General features: G+C 41.0%; 1 pseudogene; it reads right to left on the reverse strand.

Annotated features, from left to right (window-relative positions):
• Positions 1-16,902: 16,902 nt before the first annotated feature.
• Positions 16,903-18,503, reverse strand: LOC114293748 (uncharacterized; annotated as a pseudogene).
• Positions 18,504-19,000: the final 497 nt, after the last annotated feature.

The following is a 19,000-nucleotide window of genomic DNA, read 5'->3' on the forward strand; positions in this document are numbered from 1 at the left end:
AGCAAAATTTCCAAAAGCTTTGAAGAGCTAAATCGACCTCCTTCCATCTTCCTTCCTCCTTTGACCCTCAAGCCATCTTTAGCTATACATACACAATACATACACCATTAAAGCTTGTTCTTGAAGCTTTTTTTGAAGTTTCAAACCATATTTCATAAAACTTGAGGGTGTTGGAATCAAGTTTGTTTAACTACAAGAATTCTCTCTTTCAAGAGGTATAACTTTTGCATCTTCTTCCTTATTTCTCTTTCACTCTTTTCCTCTCTTTTACATGCTTTATACACTATTTTGGGACTGTTTTGTGGGTTGAAATTTGGGATTTACGAGCTACCAAAGGTGGAGAGGTTAACCACCCTTCCTTGAACCTTATTCCAACCTTCTCTTGATTTTAGCCACTGTTTTTGGGCTGTTTTAGGACTGTTCTTGGACTGTTTTGAGGTTGAAATATATGATTTAAATTTGCAAAAAGTGGAGGGGTTAGCCACCCCTCCTTAGGCATTATTCCATAGCTTTTCCTCTACTTTTTTTACTTACCTTCTCTTGATTTTAGCCACTGTTTTTAGCATATTAGGGGTTGTTTTAGGGCTGTCCTAATTTATTTAATTAGTGTATGCTTTGAATATATAGCTTGTTATGTCATAATTCCTCATAGCTAGCTTGTTGTGTTGTGTTACCCATGCTTTGATAGCTTTTCTTTGGTTAATTTTCATGTCAAGAGTCTCATTATAATAATCAAAATTCATGTGTTCATTTCTGCAACCTCCCTCTTTTCTTCTTTCATTTGTTTGAAGGTTATTTCAACTGATTGATGGTTATTCAAAGCATGAAAAGGAGACCTATGCTCAATGGCTTAATCTCTACGGAGGTTCATCGTCAACGGCGTGGTCTCTCTTTCATGTTTAGGATCACCTCTCGTTTGACGTTTCTTCTCGTTTAGTGGACTTAATTATCATCTTGGACTTAATGGATTAAAGGATGGCAAAGACTAATGAATTTGGCCTAAAATGAACCAACCCACATAAAGAAAATGAGTTATATTGCTTGGGTTCGGCCGGACGTTATGCAGAATCTAGTGTCAATGGTTGTCTTTCATCAATTCATGATGTTCTGATAAATCTTGAAGCGTCTCTACTTTCCTCTTTGAGTTCACTCTATGATAGGAGGGATGGGTGGTTGTTGTTCATTGGATTTATTGAATTTTGTCCAAATTGTATCTGAAATCATCACGCAATCAACTTGCTCATTGATGGCTTTGGAAATGATTCCAACCTTCTCTTGAGGCTTTCCCATGACAGAGAAGTGTGAGAGGGACAAACAGAGTTCAGAACAACTCTGTTTGCACTGTTTTCACTTCAGAGCACAAAACGGAATTTTGCATAAAATTAAGGCATGGCCGGCCTTATTTAGGCCCGGTCGGGTTTCATTGAGGGTCGGCCGGTCATCAATGTTTGGTCAGCAGTATATTACGCAGAAAACAGAGGGCAGTGGTTGAAGGTAAAACAGAGCAGACCTAGGTAGACAGAGCTGTTCTTGGACGTTGTGCATGCAACCCTCACGCATTCTTGCTTATATCAATGTTGTAGATTAATGCTCCAAGTATTGTTGTTGTTACAATTTTTCTTGTTGTAATTAGTATTGTTTGTTTGTAATTGTTATAATTAGTTAATTTAGATAGCTAGTTTATTTTCTCATGATTATCCTTGTTGTAATAAAGAAGTTAGCTAGTTAATTCTTTGCTTATTCATTCATTCGGTTTTGTAATAATTAGTTTAATTCGGGCTTTCGGACTTTGATTCGCACCCTCTTGCACGAGGGCCAATATGTAATAACGTGTATGTCTTCCAACCCCACGTCTTTCTCCCTTTTACTTACTTACTTACGATGGTTAGTATAGAACATCATTTTTCAACCTAGCATTCTTATACTTTGCATCCATTGTCTTGCATGCATCCAAGGTTTGGCTCATCATACTAACCAAATGTTTAAATTCATTGCTTGAATACGTGATTCATTACATGTCTTGAATGGAATCATATGCCATGCTCATAGCCGAGCCTATTAAAATTACATAATGTGTGCGTTGCATTTAGTCATATTGCATTAATTAGGGGCATGCATGTTTTCTAATTATTTTACTTGTTTTGGCTCGCCACGGAGTACTAAGTGAGCATTTTTTTACTTTAGCATATTGCATGAGTGTGATTGTTGCCATGTCTAGCATGCTTGCCATGAGGCTAATTGCTTAAGTGCTATACTTGTTTGAATGCCTGTGGATGAAGGTTAATTGCTTGAATTGGAATAATTTGAGTAATGCGCATATGAGATCACTTTTTTAAGTTGTACATATTCGAAACAATTTTCAAACAAACATAGAATCAAAATGTTCCAAATTTTGCAAATTAGTCTATACTTGTGTGCGTCACATAGTAAAAATAGCTAATAAATCAGAACAAGATCATATAAGGTAAATAAAAATTACATCATGATTAGTAGAGGCCGATCTTTAATCGGGTGAGTGGGGTGCTCAATTTATGACCTTTCCCTCTCGTACCTAAGTTCCTAAGCCGAGACACTTTGGTGATGACAGATAAGTGGCCTTTGGCACAAGTCTCGGGTATAGCGACCCCGGTCTTTTCCCATTTAATTATTGTATCCGGACTGTTCCGTAGATTCTGTCATTGTAAAATGGTTGTTGTTGTTATTCCTTATTTTCTCATTTGGAATTATAGGATGTGTTGGGCAGGTTTGTTTCAGGTTGGTTGGGTTTAGAAACTAAGAGTTGCTGTCCAGGTTTTTGGTTCTTCGCTCGAGCGAGGAGTTGTTCGCTCGAGCGAGAGGTAGTGTTTGATTTGGACCTGTAGCTGTGCATTCTTGGCTCGAGCGAGCTTTTCTTCGCTCGAGCGAGTTAGTTCAACCTTCGCTCGAGCTATAGTTCCTTCGCTCGAGCGTGTGTCTGGGTTCAGACCTGAGGGTTTGAGTTCTTCGCTCGACCGAGCTTTCTTTCGCTCGAGCGAGCTTTTGAGTTGTTGGCTCGAGCAAGGCTTCCTTGGCTCGAGCGTAGTTTCTCTGTGTCTGGTCGCTCGAGCGACCAAGTCTTCGCTCGAGCGAGCCTTTCCAGTTTAAATACACAGCAGCGGGATTTGATCAGTCTTTTTCATATTCATTTGATTCAAAACCCCAGGTTCGACCTCTCTCTCTCCCTACTCACCTTCTCTCTTAGGTTTGATCTGTTTAGAGAGTGTTTCAACCCTAGTTGCTTTATTAAAAAGATAGAGGGAGTCGAGGGCTTCCATTTAATCTGAACTTTTGGCAATTTGGAGCACTTTTGTATTTGGGCATTCATCTCCATCTTCTCCATTCGGGTTACTCTCTTCGAGGTAGGGATTTCCTACTCCATTTTATAGGTTTTGTCCTAAGTTTTGGTATTTTAACATGTTGGGGATACTTTGGTGAATTTTGGGAAAAACCCTAGTTGTATTATTGAATTTATTTGTATAAGTAATTCATGGAATTGGGAAAAGAGGGTTAAATTCATGGAATTCATTGATTAAATGGTGTAATTGGATAATTGGTATCATTTGTCTATGGAATTGTTGACATAGTTATTTTCAGTTTAGAAATAACTGTTTTGGGCTATCGGTTGAGGATAGTCGTGATTGTTGTAGATATTGCATGTGGATTAGGAATAACTGAACTTATCACATTGGTTAAGTCATTAGTTTTGACTATGGCATTGATACAGAAAATACGTGTAATGATTGAGCATTGCATTTGCATACATTGTTTTGTGTGTGGGAGGAGATAGGGGATGTACTCCACGGTTTAGGGGAAGATAGGGGATGGACCTCTAAACCGGATTTTTGTTTGGGAGGAGATAGGGGATGGACTCCATTAGCATCACTTTTATGTGTGCTTATTTATAGAAGTGTTTTATTGATACAGCACTAAAATGTGTATCAATCTGGAAGTATGAAGTGTTTGATTTGAGCTTGAGTCTCATTTGTTGTTAATATTGGAAGATTGTGAATATGATATAGGTGATTTCACTGTTATAAGTTTGGCCAGGTTCTAAGCCATGTTGATAAAACTGGAAAGTAAAACGTATCTTTGGCAATAATGTCATGAGTCTGTAAAATGTTGTAATTGATTATTTTGGTTAAACATCTGTTAAATGCTACTGCTTTATTCATTGCTTATATGTGGTTTAGTATATTTCTACTGGGCTGTGGCTCACCCTTTATGGGAACATCATTTTCAGGTTCAGGTGATAAACTACCTCCAAGGAATTAGCTTGGGAGGGTTTGGCTTCTGGATTGAAGAAGACTACTTTTAGATAACTGTCTTAAATTATAAGTACATGTAAACATTCAAGCCTAGGGCTTTTATTGTATTGAGTTAGAACTCATATTTTTGGTATCCAAGTGTTGGCTTGGAAAGATGTAAGCCTGTAGGGCATTTTATTCGATGATATATGTTATGCTTTATTTTGTAATACTCTGATGAATGAATTAATAGATTATCTTCTTTAAATAATGAATGTCAATGATATATATAATGGGTTAATTTTTAGGGCGTTACAACTTGGTATCAGAGCGTACCGGGTTTGAATACTTTGGGTACGTGGGAAGTGATTAGTATCACATTGGGTTCATCTCGTTTGATAGAGACTTAGTGTAATGTTATACGCTTATGTGATAACATGTTTATGTGATTATGTGGGTATGGAATGTAGTTTCTAGGATGTTGATTGGACCCTTGAGTTTCTAGTAGTCTTGTTGGAAAGGCACTTGATCACTGCTGCTTCCAACCGGAACTATAGTAACCCTTTGGGACTATCATTATCCGGGAATGAAATTCGTAGGTGCTTATGTGATTATGTGCTTACGTGGAATGAATTATTGTTGTCCATTGCATTAGGACGTGAGTGTTTAGCTTCGGCACATTTATTAATGTGCTAATGTCTTTGTTTCCTTTATTAGGATGTCAGGACGAGGACGAGGACGCGGTAGGCGTGGTAGGCCGGGTAGGCAGGAGGTGCCTGTGCCAGAAGAGATTCCGGCAGTTCAGGAGGGAATTGGCCAGGCCAATGTGGCCGAGCCAGTAGGCCAGCAGGCTATGGGCGCTCTAGCCCGAGAGATAGCAGGGGCATTCAGGGAGTCAGTAGGCATTCTTAGAGCTGAGAATCAAGCTCAGGCTGGTATTGCGGATGCAGGACCTTCCTTTCTGAAGAGGGAGTTCTTCCGGTCTAATCCGGATGAATTTGTGGGTGATCCTAAAGAGCCACTTAAGGCAGATGAATGGCTCGAACAGACAACGAAGACGTTTGAGATGCTTGGCATCGAAGACGAGGGATTGAAAGTGACCTTGGCATCTTTCCAGTTGAAGGGGGATGCAGGTCAGTGGTGGAAGTTTACTAAGGGGCGTATAGGAGGTACATGGGAGGCTTTTGTGAATGCTTTCCAGGAGAAGTTCTTATCTCCAGCAGTCAGGGAGAAGCTGCGAGACCAGTTTTGTCAGCTTAAGCAGGCGAGTTCTTCAGTGGCCGAATTTGAGGCTGCATTTACTAGTCTGTCCAGGTTTGCACCTGAGTTGGTGGCGTCTGAGGAACGCCGTTGTATTGAGTTTGAGAAGAAGTTGAGGCGTGGCCTCAAGCTGAGAGTTGGGGGAACTATGATTCGGGAGTATGGGCGTATGGTTGATGCTGCAGCCCACATGGAAATAATGATGCAGGAGGAGGAGGAAGGGCAGAAGGGCTCTAAGAGGAGTCAGGATGGTCAGAATGATGGTAGGAGACAGAAGGGTTTTAATCCCCAGCAGTCTCAGGGTAGCTTTTCTCGATCGACTTTTCCTGTACCGAGTGTTAGTTCGGGGAAAGGCAGCCAGGGAGACATTACCTGTTTCAAGTGTGGCCAGCTGGGCCACAAATCTCCAGTTTGTCCTCAGAGGGGAGGAGTTCAGAGAGCAGCATCTTTTTCGGCTCGATCTCAGAACCAGAGTCAGGGTAGAGTTCAGCCACTCTCGTGTTATCAGTGTGGTCAGCCAGGGCATATGAAGAGGTATTGTCCGCAGTTGGGTGGCACATCTGGTGCATCTGGTTTGAGGCCGATTCAGGGTCAGCAGCCAGCTCCGTCGGGTCAGGCCTCAAAGGCCAATCAGGGGGCTTCATCGTCTCAGTCGGTGCAGCAATCTTATGCTCCTAGGGTTGAGCAGGTTGATCAGAGGTCGTCTGGGCGCGTGTATGCTGTTACCGCGCAGGATCTTGTGCCAGCACCATCAGTTGTGAGAGGTACCTTCTTGTTTTGCAACTCGGTTGCTAATGTTTTGATTGATACGGGTGCATCTCATTCCTTTGTGTCTGCTGCATTTGCATCTGTTTTGGAGTTGGAGTTAGCACAGCTAGCATCTCCTATTTGTGTAGTGTCACCTCTTGGGGGTGAATTGATTTTGAAACAAGGCGTTAGGGGTTGTGATATAGAGGTTGATTATCATAGAATCCCATTTTCCTTTGTAGTTATGCCTATGAGGGGTTTCGATGTTATTTTGGGTATGGACTGGTTATCGTCATACCGGGCAGTTATTGATTGCTACCGCCAGAGGGTCACTTGTTGTACCGTGAGCGGAGAGTATTTTCATTTTCTGGGGGACCGGGTTGCTGATGTGTTGCCACCGGGGTATGTTCGGCGAGGAAGGAGTGAGCTTAGTGGGCTACTAGCTAACCTTTTGATTAATGAGGATGTTGAGACTCAGATTGTGTTGCCTAGGGTGGTTTGTGAGTACTCGGATGTCTTTCCCGAGGATCTTGTTGGTTTGCCACCGCATCGGGAGATTGAGTTCTCTATTGACCTAGTGCCCGGCACGGCGTCGATTTCCATGGCACCTTATCGTTTTGCCCCAGCCGAGTTAGTTGAGTTGAAGATCCAACTCCAGGAGTTGCTAGATAAGGGCTTCATACGTCCTAGTGTTTCACCGTGGGGAGCACCAGCCCTCTTTGTTAAAAAGAAAGGTGGTGCTTTGAGACTTTGTATAGATTATCGGAAATTGAATCGGGCTACAGTTAAGAATAAGTACCCTATGCCTCGTATCGATGATTTGTTTGACCAGTTGAAGGGTTCCCGTTGTTTCTCTAAGATAGACTTGAGATCGGGTTACCACCAGTTGAGGGTCAGGGAAGAGGATATTCCGAAGACGGCATTCCGTACGCGGTATGGCCATTATGAGTTTTTGGTGATGCCATTCGGGCTCACCAATGCACCGGCAGTTTTTATGGATTTGATGAACCGGATCTTCCGGGAATTCTTGGATCGGTTTGTAGTCGTTTTTGTGGACGACATCCTTATCTATTCGCCTTCTGAGGAGGAGCACGAGGCACATTTGAGGGTGGTGCTTGAGTTACTTAGAGCCCATAGGTTGTATGCCAAGTTTGGGAAGTGTGAGTTCTGGCTGAAAGAAGTCAAATTCTTAGGCCATGTGGTATCCGGTGAAGGAGTGTCTGTTGATACATCCAAGGTAGATGCAGTGCAGGATTGGGCACAGCCTAAGAGTGTATTTGAGATCCGCAGTTTTCTGGGGTTAGCTGGGTATTACCGTCGGTTTGTGAAAGATTTCTCCAGGTTAGCATCACCGTTGACTAAACTGACTCGGAAGGGAGTCAAATTTGTATGGAGTGAGACTTGTGAAAAGTCGTTTCAGGAGTTGAAAGTTAGATTGACTACCGCTCCAGTATTGATTATTCCAGAGAGAGGGTTGGGTTATACGGTCTATTGTGACGCCTCACGAGAGGGTCTGGGTTGTGTATTAATGCAAGAAGGGAAAGTAGTTGCCTATGGCTCTCGTCAGTTGAAAATTCACGAGCAGAATTACCCTACACATGATCTAGAGTTAGCAGCTGTGATTTTTGCCTTAAAGATTTGGAGGCATTATCTTTATGGTGAGAAATTCGAGGTGTTCTCGGATCATAAGAGTTTGAAGTATTTATTTACACAGAAAGACTTAAACTTGAGGCAGAGGAGGTGGATGGAGTTCATAGAGGATTATGACTTTGAGTTGCATTATCATCCGGGAAAGGCCAATGTAGTGGCCGATGCCCTTAGCAGGAGACCTGTTGGTGACATAGCTAGCATAGCCATCCGAGAGTGGGAGATGTTGGGTGCACTTGGAGAGTTTGATTTACTTATGGGCGAATCTGTTGAGGCTGCGGCCTTGTTTTCTGTTGTTGCACAGCCTACACTTGTGACTCGAGTGTTAGAGGCTCAGAGAGGTGACCTTGAGGTAGAATCTCTCCGTGAGAAGATTTCCAGTGGAAAGGTTGAGAAAGGTTTGACGGTGTATTCCGACCTGAGTGTGAGATACCGAGACCGTCCGTTTGTGCCGGAGTCTTGCCGAGAGGAGGTACTCCGAGAGTTTCATCATTCACGCCTTGCGGTGCATCCGGGAGGCACTAAGATGTATCGGGATTTGGGTCGTCAGTTCTGGTGGCGGGGTATGAAGAGAGATGTGGCATCTTTCGTATCTAAGTGTCTTACTTGTCAGCAAGTGAAGGCCGAACATCAGAGGCCAGCGGGTTTGTTGCAACCCTTGCCTATTGCCGAGTGGAAGTGGGAGCATGTCACTATGGACTTCGTTGTAGGTCTTCCGAGGACTCAGCGGGGTAGTGATGCTATTTGGGTGGTTGTAGACCGGTTGACTAAGTCGGCGCACTTTATTTCTATGCGCGTGAGAGATTCGGTAGATCATCTTGCCGACTTGTATATTCGGGATATAGTGAGATTGCATGGGGTCCCAGTGACGATCGTCTCAGATAGAGATCCTCGTTTTACTGCCAGGTTGTGGCAGAGTTTGCAGAGTGCTTTAGGCACTAAGTTGACCTTTAGCTCGGCTTATCATCCTCAGACTGACGGACAGTCTGAGCGTACTATTCAGATACTTGAGGATATGCTTCGGGGTTGTGTTCTAGACTTTAGTGGGTCGTGGGAGAGGCACTTGCCGTTGGTGGAGTTTGCCTACAACAACAGTTTTCAGTCTAGTATCGGTATGGCACCATTTGAGGCCTTGTATGGCCGACCGTGTATATCTCCTGTGTGTTGGGCCGAGGTGGGCGATGCACCTCTGTTGGGTCCAGATTTGGTGAGGGAAACGACGGAGAAAGTTGAGCTTATCCGTAAGAGGCTTGTTACAGCACAGAGTCGTCAGAAATCGTATGCCGACCGTAGGAGGAGACCTTTGGTGTTTGGGGTGGGTAATCATGTCTTTCTGAAAATATCACCTAAACGGGGTTTGATGAGGTTTGGAAAGAGTGGGAAGTTGTCCCCTCGATTCATAGGTCCGTTTGAGATCCTTGAGAGGATTGGCGAGGCTGCTTATCGTTTAGCTTTGCCGCCGCAGTTGTCCGGAGTACATGACGTGTTTCATGTGAGTATGCTTCGGAAGTATGAGGCCGATCCATCACATGTGTTGGATTGGACCGATTTGGTAGTTGATGAGGATGTTTCATATGAGGAGAGACCGATTCGAGTCTTGGATAGGCGGGATCAAGTTTTGCGAGGCAAGACCATCCCTTTGGTCAAAGTTTTGTGGAAACATCACGGAATGGAGGAAGCCACTTGGGAACATGAATTGCAAGTCCGCGAGAAGTATCCGGACATGTTTGTTGATTTGTAATCTTATAATTAGATTCTGTTATATTGTTGAACTTAAGAGCTTTACATATGTCTTAAGTTGTAAAACATTGAGTATGTTTTGGTAAATGGGTGTATCTTGAAACTTGTTTCATTATAGAAAGATTAGTGTAACATTGTATATGTGGATTACATTGTTGGATGTGGTATATATATCATGCAGTTAAATATGATATGGGATTGTTAGCATTGAAAGGAATAATGCATAATAATGATACAGATTGAAATATATTTTGTGTTATATATTTGGTATGAGATGCCTCTTGGTAAAGAGATGAAATGACCAGTTTTGGGTCAAGATGTTTACTAATGAATTGTTTAAAAAAAAAATCGGTTATAAAAAAAAAACTTATGCTTAATTTCGGGGACGAAATTCTTTGAAGGGGGGGAGGTTATAGCGACCCCGGTCTTTTCCCATTTAATTATTGTATCCGGACTGTTCCGTAGATTCTGTCATTGTAAAATGGTTGTTGTTGTTATTCCTTATTTTCTCATTTGGAATTATAGGATGTGTTGGGCAGGTTTGTTTCAGGTTGGTTGGGTTTAGAAACTAAGAGTTGCTGTCCAGGTTTTTGGTTCTTCGCTCGAGCGAGGAGTTGTTCGCTCGAGCGAGAGGTAGTGTTTGATTTGGACCTGTAGCTGTGCATTCTTGGCTCGAGCGAGCTTTTCTTCGCTCGAGCGAGTTAGTTCAACCTTCGCTCGAGCTATAGTTCCTTCGCTCGAGCGTGTGTCTGGGTTCAGACCTGAGGGTTTGAGTTCTTCGCTCGACCGAGCTTTCTTTCGCTCGAGCGAGCTTTTGAGTTGTTGGCTCGAGCAAGGCTTCCTTGGCTCGAGCGTAGTTTCTCTGTGTCTGGTCGCTCGAGCGACCAAGTCTTCGCTCGAGCGAGCCTTTCCAGTTTAAATACACAGCAGCGGGATTTGATCAGTCTTTTTCATATTCATTTGATTCAAAACCCCAGGTTCGACCTCTCTCTCTCCCTACTCACCTTCTCTCTTAGGTTTGATCTGTTTAGAGAGTGTTTCAACCCTAGTTGCTTTATTAAAAAGATAGAGGGAGTCGAGGGCTTCCATTTAATCTGAACTTTTGGCAATTTGGAGCACTTTTGTATTTGGGCATTCATCTCCATCTTCTCCATTCGGGTTACTCTCTTCGAGGTAGGGATTTCCTACTCCATTTTATAGGTTTTGTCCTAAGTTTTGGTATTTTAACATGTTGGGGATACTTTGGTGAATTTTGGGAAAAACCCTAGTTGTATTATTGAATTTATTTGTATAAGTAATTCATGGAATTGGGAAAAGAGGGTTAAATTCATGGAATTCATTGATTAAATGGTGTAATTGGATAATTGGTATCATTTGTCTATGGAATTGTTGACATAGTTATTTTCAGTTTAGAAATAACTGTTTTGGGCTATCGGTTGAGGATAGTCGTGATTGTTGTAGATATTGCATGTGGATTAGGAATAACTGAACTTATCACATTGGTTAAGTCATTAGTTTTGACTATGGCATTGATACAGAAAATACGTGTAATGATTGAGCATTGCATTTGCATACATTGTTTTGTGTGTGGGAGGAGATAGGGGATGTACTCCACGGTTTAGGGGAAGATAGGGGATGGACCTCTAAACCGGATTTTTGTTTGGGAGGAGATAGGGGATGGACTCCATTAGCATCACTTTTATGTGTGCTTATTTATAGAAGTGTTTTATTGATACAGCACTAAAATGTGTATCAATCTGGAAGTATGAAGTGTTTGATTTGAGCTTGAGTCTCATTTGTTGTTAATATTGGAAGATTGTGAATATGATATAGGTGATTTCACTGTTATAAGTTTGGCCAGGTTCTAAGCCATGTTGATAAAACTGGAAAGTAAAACGTATCTTTGGCAATAATGTCATGAGTCTGTAAAATGTTGTAATTGATTATTTTGGTTAAACATCTGTTAAATGCTACTGCTTTATTCATTGCTTATATGTGGTTTAGTATATTTCTACTGGGCTGTGGCTCACCCTTTATGGGAACATCATTTTCAGGTTCAGGTGATAAACTACCTCCAAGGAATTAGCTTGGGAGGGTTTGGCTTCTGGATTGAAGAAGACTACTTTTAGATAACTGTCTTAAATTATAAGTACATGTAAACATTCAAGCCTAGGGCTTTTATTGTATTGAGTTAGAACTCATATTTTTGGTATCCAAGTGTTGGCTTGGAAAGATGTAAGCCTGTAGGGCATTTTATTCGATGATATATGTTATGCTTTATTTTGTAATACTCTGATGAATGAATTAATAGATTATCTTCTTTAAATAATGAATGTCAATGATATATATAATGGGTTAATTTTTAGGGCGTTACATCGGGTTTCCTAAATTTCCCAAAAATATTTAGGTGGTGACTTTGAAATCTGGCAAAGTAGTCAATTTTTGGCATTTGATTCAAACATCAATTTTCCAAAAGAATTGCTGCTTTGGACTCTTTTTGTGTTTTCACTGTTTCACATTGCACTTTGTGAAATCAGATTTAGAACCACAGGAGTCCGAACTGTAGGGCTAATCGTATCCGAAAGGAGCATGAAAAGCAAGGTACAGTTTCTGGCGACTCTGCTACGGACTTTAGAGAACTTGACTTCAAATTCATGATGTGAAATTTTATCTATACTTATATGTTCTTTGCATTGCATTTACATTGGTGCGATTAAGTCACTGTGTTTGCCATTTGCTGTTCCTAGATGATTTACCAGAGGCTTGCCCCAAAGCTTGCCAAAAGGCTGGTCGGTCATGGGCTCTGCCATGTTGGAAACACAACCCTTGGATCTGGATTACCGATGTACCGCTTGATCCACCTTTTACTTCTCGGTGTTAGGTGTGAGAGGTATACTAGGTAGTCTTTGCTGAGGGACCCTTTTTGACCAATCAACCTAGATGCATATAGTCAGCCTTAGTTACCTTTCAAACATAGGACAGGATGCCCTCCTATTTACTAGGCTGTTGTGATACTATTTGTTTGAATAGTAAAGCCGTAGATCACTTCAAAGTTGGGACAGAGAAACCCTAACCTCTCATAGGGGTGTTTTGAATGCTTTTGTGCAAAATGTGTGATGCAATCCTGGGAGTCTTAATCTTGAGGTGATTCTTTTCGAAACTTGAGAGTCAAGTCAGAATTAGAATTTGGGTCAAAATCTAGGGGTTTGTGTTTGATATGGTGGATACATACCAGTACCTTGATTTGTTTTGACCAGCATATCTGGTATCCCAATCCAATAGAGCATTTGTTTTTAATGCTAGGTTTGTCTGAGCCAGAGAAGGAGCAGTACCTGCCTTAACCCATCACAGTCCATCTAATCCCAGAAAAAACCCCACTCAGTAAAGGTCCAGTCCATCTGATCCCCAAAGGCCAACTCAGAAAAGATACATCTAATGCCAAAAGACCCATTCTAAAAAAGCCCAATCCAATCAAACCTGTCTAGACTAATCTAGTTTAGATACATCAAGTATAATCCAGGTCAAAATCCTTGTTAGTCAGCTCTCAGCTTACACCCATCTATTTCCCCGATTGCCAACTCAGCAGACCCGTGATGGCTCAGAGTCAAGAAGAAGTTATGACCATGATGACAACCTTAAACTAGGGAATCGCCATGCAGGATGAGACCAGCGCTGAAATGCAATGCCCATCTGGGGCATCTACCACACATCCAGTCCCGGGCCCCCAGCCGAACTTTGACCTACCTCCGCCAGCTGAAGATTTGCAAGGCCCAAATCCTCGAGAAGGGTTGGCTCAAGCTCTAGTTTTGAAACCCCTGGTGCAGCCTAATGAGGGGCTTTTTCCCCTTGATATTAATGATCTTGACCCAACCCTGTTAAAAATTGATAATCTTGAGAAGTAATTCAAAAAGGCACAGGGACTTCACTCCATTCCTGACATTGAGTATGGATACACCGAGGCTTCCGTAAGACTCCTAGACAAATTCAAAATACTACACATTAACCGTTTCGACGGGTCTGGAGATCCTATCGTACATATCTGACTTTTCTTGGATATCTTGAAACTGATGGGTCTGACTAAGCCTCAGAAACTTTCTCTGTATGGAAGGACGCTGTCGGGTATAGCTGCCACTTGGTATGCCAAGCTGGAGGATAAAATGAAGCAGAACTAGGAAGATTTGGCTGAGGCATTTGTCAATTAGTATTCTTACAGTAGCCAAATTGAAATGACCACTCAAAAGCTTGAAACAACCCACCAGAATCCTATAGAACCTTTTGTGGAATTGGTTGCAAGGTGGAGAGCAAAGGCTGCACAAATGACAGATCGACCTTCTGAGAGGGACCAAGTGCGAATAGTGGTCCAGAACCTTGAGCCAGATATGTTACAAAAGTTAATAGTTGCTCCACTGTTTACTTTCAAAAATTTACATGAGTTAGGGATTAAGATTGAGAGTGCATTCAACAAAGGGATTATTCCCAAAACAAGCAAACCAACAATGAGGGTGTTTTTCGGGAGTACCAATGCTAGCAGTAGCCCTATTCTCAAACCCACTGAAATCAATACCGTCGCCACCAACCCACAAACTGTTGACCCTTTTGCCAATACCAATCCATAAACAGCCTACCCAACCCGAGCTCAAGGACGAACTTTTACCCCCTAAATATAAGCCTAACTAGCGCACTAAAAGTCCTGATGGAAAGAGCGTATCTCAAACCCTTTTATCCCCAACCTCTTCCTGACCCACTTCCTGCTAGACATAACCCCACCAAATATTGTTCGTATCATCAACAGCGCGGTCATGGCACCGATCCCTCATACCGCCTTCGTCATCAAGTTTAGAATCTCATCGACAACCAGACAATAGCTCCACCTCAAAAACCCAATGATACCACCAACCCATTTTCCATCCATGACCAAGTATCTCCTTCTCACCTTAACCTCATCCATACACTACCACCTACCTTCAACCCCAGCATATACATCACCCCAGCCCATCTACCCAAGCCAAAGGTGTTCATTGTTGAAAGTACTGATTTATGCATGATGGATACACCCAATCCGATTCGAGTACGCCAAGAGCGCCAAATGGCCGAAACCATTGTCGTTGAGATGTTGAGAATGATTGAAGACCTTCAAAGAACGGCGGCAGATTTAAGATTTGGGGTTTCGATCCCTTCAAAAAGCTCCCTAATCTTGGGGCAAGCTGCAATTGGAAATGGCCAACCCGAAGCTCTCTCAAGTCCAGGTGATGACATATCAACGACAAATGGGCCTCGTTTTGATATAGCCACCCAATCCCTTGGCTAAGTACCAAAGTTATCAATAAACCTCTCCTGACCACAATAGATTGCCACCACATAACATAAATCCCATCCGTGTTTTGCCAACAACCAACCTTTGACCCTTGCCAACACGGTCAATGAGATGTGTAAGGACAACCGAGGTAATTATGAAGCTCAATCTATGAGAAATCAGTTCTGCTAGGTGTGGATGTTAGTATTGCTGAATTGAAGGCAGGTTTGAACCCTCCTGAGGGCTACTTGAAGTGTTGTTTTTGAATTCTGCAGATGGATTTGGAGAAAACCCCTTTTGTCTCCAGAGTATTGATTTTGTTTTGAGTTGTGTCTTGTACACAGTTGAGTTGTGTATGGAGTTATGAGTTTCATTTCCTTTGTCTTTTCTTGCATTGTTGCATCAGTTGAGTCTTTTCCCTTGAGTCGTTCTCGTGTACCCTCAGGTCTTCATCTTTATAAGAAAGTGGGAGTTAAGTTTCTGATCATTTTATTGTACCTATAGTGATGCATGTGTGACCTTTCACAAATAGAAAAAGGCTTTGAATTTTTATTTTTTTTTTGAATGAGATTCTGTTAATAAGCTCAAGTGTTGAGAAGGATCCCCTGAATGGTTTGAGTGAATTATGACTTATCGGCACAAAGTCATTCATGATTTCAAGAATTTTAAACTGCTTCTTTTGCAAAACTTGCGAAGATAGGTTTAGAATTGTGCATGGTGTTCTACATTGTCTTGGGGATTTTCTTCGCCATTAGGCGATCATTATGGAAAGCACAAGGCGACTTTCAAACCTTACAGATCATAGAATTTCTCCATTGGTGTTTTCATTATTTCAAAGAGAAAATGATAAAAGAAACCTAAAAGAAAGGGGGGGAAAAAAGAGAAGAAAAAGAAGGAAAAAAAAAGGAAAGAAAAAGAAGAAGAAAGGGAAAAAAGAAAAAAAAAGGAAAAAAAAAAGTCAATCATCAAGCCAGGGGCATCCATTGGAATGAAATCTAGTCAATTGTGAGGAAGGGAACTTTTGTCTGAATCCGAGAAGGCCGATACAAGGAAGTACCACATTGCGAGAAGAATCAACTTAGCAAATGAAGCGAAAGAAAAGAAGAAGACATGAATAAGAGAATGGAAAACCAAGCTCAAATCAAGGCGAAGCCAGTTCCAGTGTTAAGGCAAGGATGACTATTGATCAAATTCACCACAAGTGTTGTAACGCTATCCTGGAGAGGCTCGCTAGGCCGGAAACCCGAAAGGGCGACCTAGGAAAAAGTTAGAGCATGAAAAATGAGAAATCAAAAAAATAGAGCCGCAAGGTTGAAAACCCCGAAGGGGCGACTTTGGCAAAAGTTAGGGCGCAAAAGGAGAGTGTCACGACCAGAGTGAACCTTAGCCATGAACTACGTTGACCTGATTCCCATTCTTGGGATACATAGGCAACTTCATCCTGAAGTTCGGTCTCAACCATATCCATCTTATTCGTCTCAACCCAATCATCTTGCCCTGATTCACGTCGTCAGCTTCACATCAATCTATAAGCTATATCGACTGCTATGCATATCATGCTTGAGTTGGGGATTGCACTAAGCATCATAGCTAACCTTAACGATCCCAACTAGGTTGACACCGTAAAGGAAGCACAATCATTTGATACCACTAACTCTTCCTTGTCTCTCTTAACAACTATTTTATCAACCATGTCTCAAATTAATCATGACTACTTCATCTTGCCCCTTAGCGTTTGATGTTGTAGATTGCACCTCTTCATACAATAATAAGATGTAATTTCCACCTTATGATCATAATTTATACTACTTGATATATAACTTGCGAACTTCATATATAAGCCTTTCAACCTTCTCAACCAAACATGCTTGAACAAAAATTAAAATTAAATAATAAATAAAATAAAACAAATAATTTGGAGCATGCTTTTCTAAGAAGTTGTGATCACATTCTTTAAGAAAGGCATCCGAGTCTTGCAAAAGTGAGATAGCCAGTGTGACCTCTGACCTCAGCTGAGGGTCTAACCATGATTGTAAGAGAACTTGCATTGCTGCCTTCATTTGAGCCATGCCTCCTCTTGCAAGGAAGAGACCCAAGAGCAGCACTATCATCAGCTTGGAAGCTCTCTGTTTTCCCTTCTCTAACTTCATACATGCAAAGGAGTACCTCAAATGTTTTTATATCTACACAAGCACAAGATAACATCCATCAAAATGTATTTTCAATGTGAACTGGCAATTCAATCGCCAATTAACAACTGCTAATAATCAAAACAAATGAATTTAAAAAGCATCAAAATCAAGTCAGCGTAGGCCAAAATTGAAAATGAGAACACAATAGCTCATAAAATCTAGAAGAATAAGCTGCAAAAGTGCTTATTAGTAAAATTTAATTGTGGAGTTTCACAAGAACGTTGTACTTGCTCAATGCACGGTGAGAATGAGCACAAAATCCCATCTTGTTTCAACATTTTCCCAGCAGAAGGAATGGCTAACCAAGGTTGCGGTAGGTCAAGGAAGACAGAATCAGCCTTCCACAAAAATCATCAGGAAACCCCTCACACCTTGAATATCTCTAACTCCCACTGTGACCACACTACTTAGTCATGTCCTCTCAAAATCTTCCCTGTCTCAAAAATAAAAACTCAAGTCAGCATTTTAAAAATTTTACATCTTCAAAACACATAAAGGTGTAGCCTTTGTGACTTTACTTGAATGTTGTTGTGAATGACATTATTGAGACAAACATTCTTTTTAACAAGCTAGACAAGCTTATTACTATCATTAGATCACACCATGTAACCTAATTCATTGAGGGGACCAAAAAAATAACAAAACGTAACTTGACTTGAATTTGAGAACACAAGCTTCGTCTTAAATAACATCAACTTGAGCTCAGTTTGAAGAAGCATCCATTCTATCAGTCAGTATGGTTAGCTTGAACACATAACTTAAAGATGGCATCAACTATATGGCTTATAGAAAATAAAATAAAAAACAAAACAAAAACAAAAACAAAAACACCCATATAAAAGGTTCCTCTGAGCTGTAACATTTCAAGTTTTTAAAATGCCAGCACATTTTTTTGAAGAAAATAGAGACCTTTTGTTTTATTCCTTCAAGTTTAATATGCTTAAAAACAAAAAATTAATTACGATCCCTTTTGGTTATTGTTTATCTCTTTTTTTGTTATTTTTTTGTTTTATGTTTGTGTCTGTGTTTGTGTTTGTGTTTTTTTTGGTGTCCATCTACAAACAAATTTTTATGAGGTGTTACGATATAGAATCCAATTGGAATTAAACATGGACTGAGAGTAATACATTGTGAAATGCCATAAATTTGAGAGATTTTGATTTCTTACCTAGCTGAGGCAGCCCTTTGTTCGTGAAAATCAAACGTATAGACATGTCCGGTGGGAGCTACAACCCTTGCAAGTGAGGTGGTCAAAGATCCGCTTTCAGTGCCAGACTCAAGAACCAAACGACCAGGAACTAATTCCAAGTACATAATAACAAAGCTAATATCTGCAACATATAGAATCTGAGTTCTTATCATGCTTCTCATATACAATAACCAAATCTCAATCACTAATGCAACAGTTAAATGATATCTTTTTTGCAGGATCAATGAGCAGCATCACTAAAATTTTGAAGGCAATATACAAAGCTGCCAAGAAAGGTTCTCAGCCAAAATCAAGGTCGTAAGATGTAAGGTAACTGATCAAATTTCCTAACATTTATCTTTCGAATTTTCAGAAAACTTAGGTGTATTTTCCATGGAAATTCATTTTTATTGTGCCATTAGGAATTTAATCATATCATGTAAGTTACTCAACAAAGAAAAACAGAGGAGACTAAAACTACAAAAATACATGTACTTGCACTACAACAAAAAACAGAAATGGCGACCAAAACATGAAATTTCGTCGCTGAAAGTGCATGAAATGGCGACTAAATTGGAATTTGTCGCCGAAAAGCAGGTTTTTAGCGACTAAAAGGGTTTAGTCGCCGAACAGAATGTTTTTAGCGACTAAAAGGAAGTTTTGCCGCCTA

Source organism: Camellia sinensis, chromosome 7 (assembly GCF_055761805.1).
Source record: "Camellia sinensis isolate YWXY chromosome 7, ASM5576180v1, whole genome shotgun sequence".
Taxonomy (NCBI): Eukaryota; Viridiplantae; Streptophyta; class Magnoliopsida; order Ericales; family Theaceae; genus Camellia; species Camellia sinensis.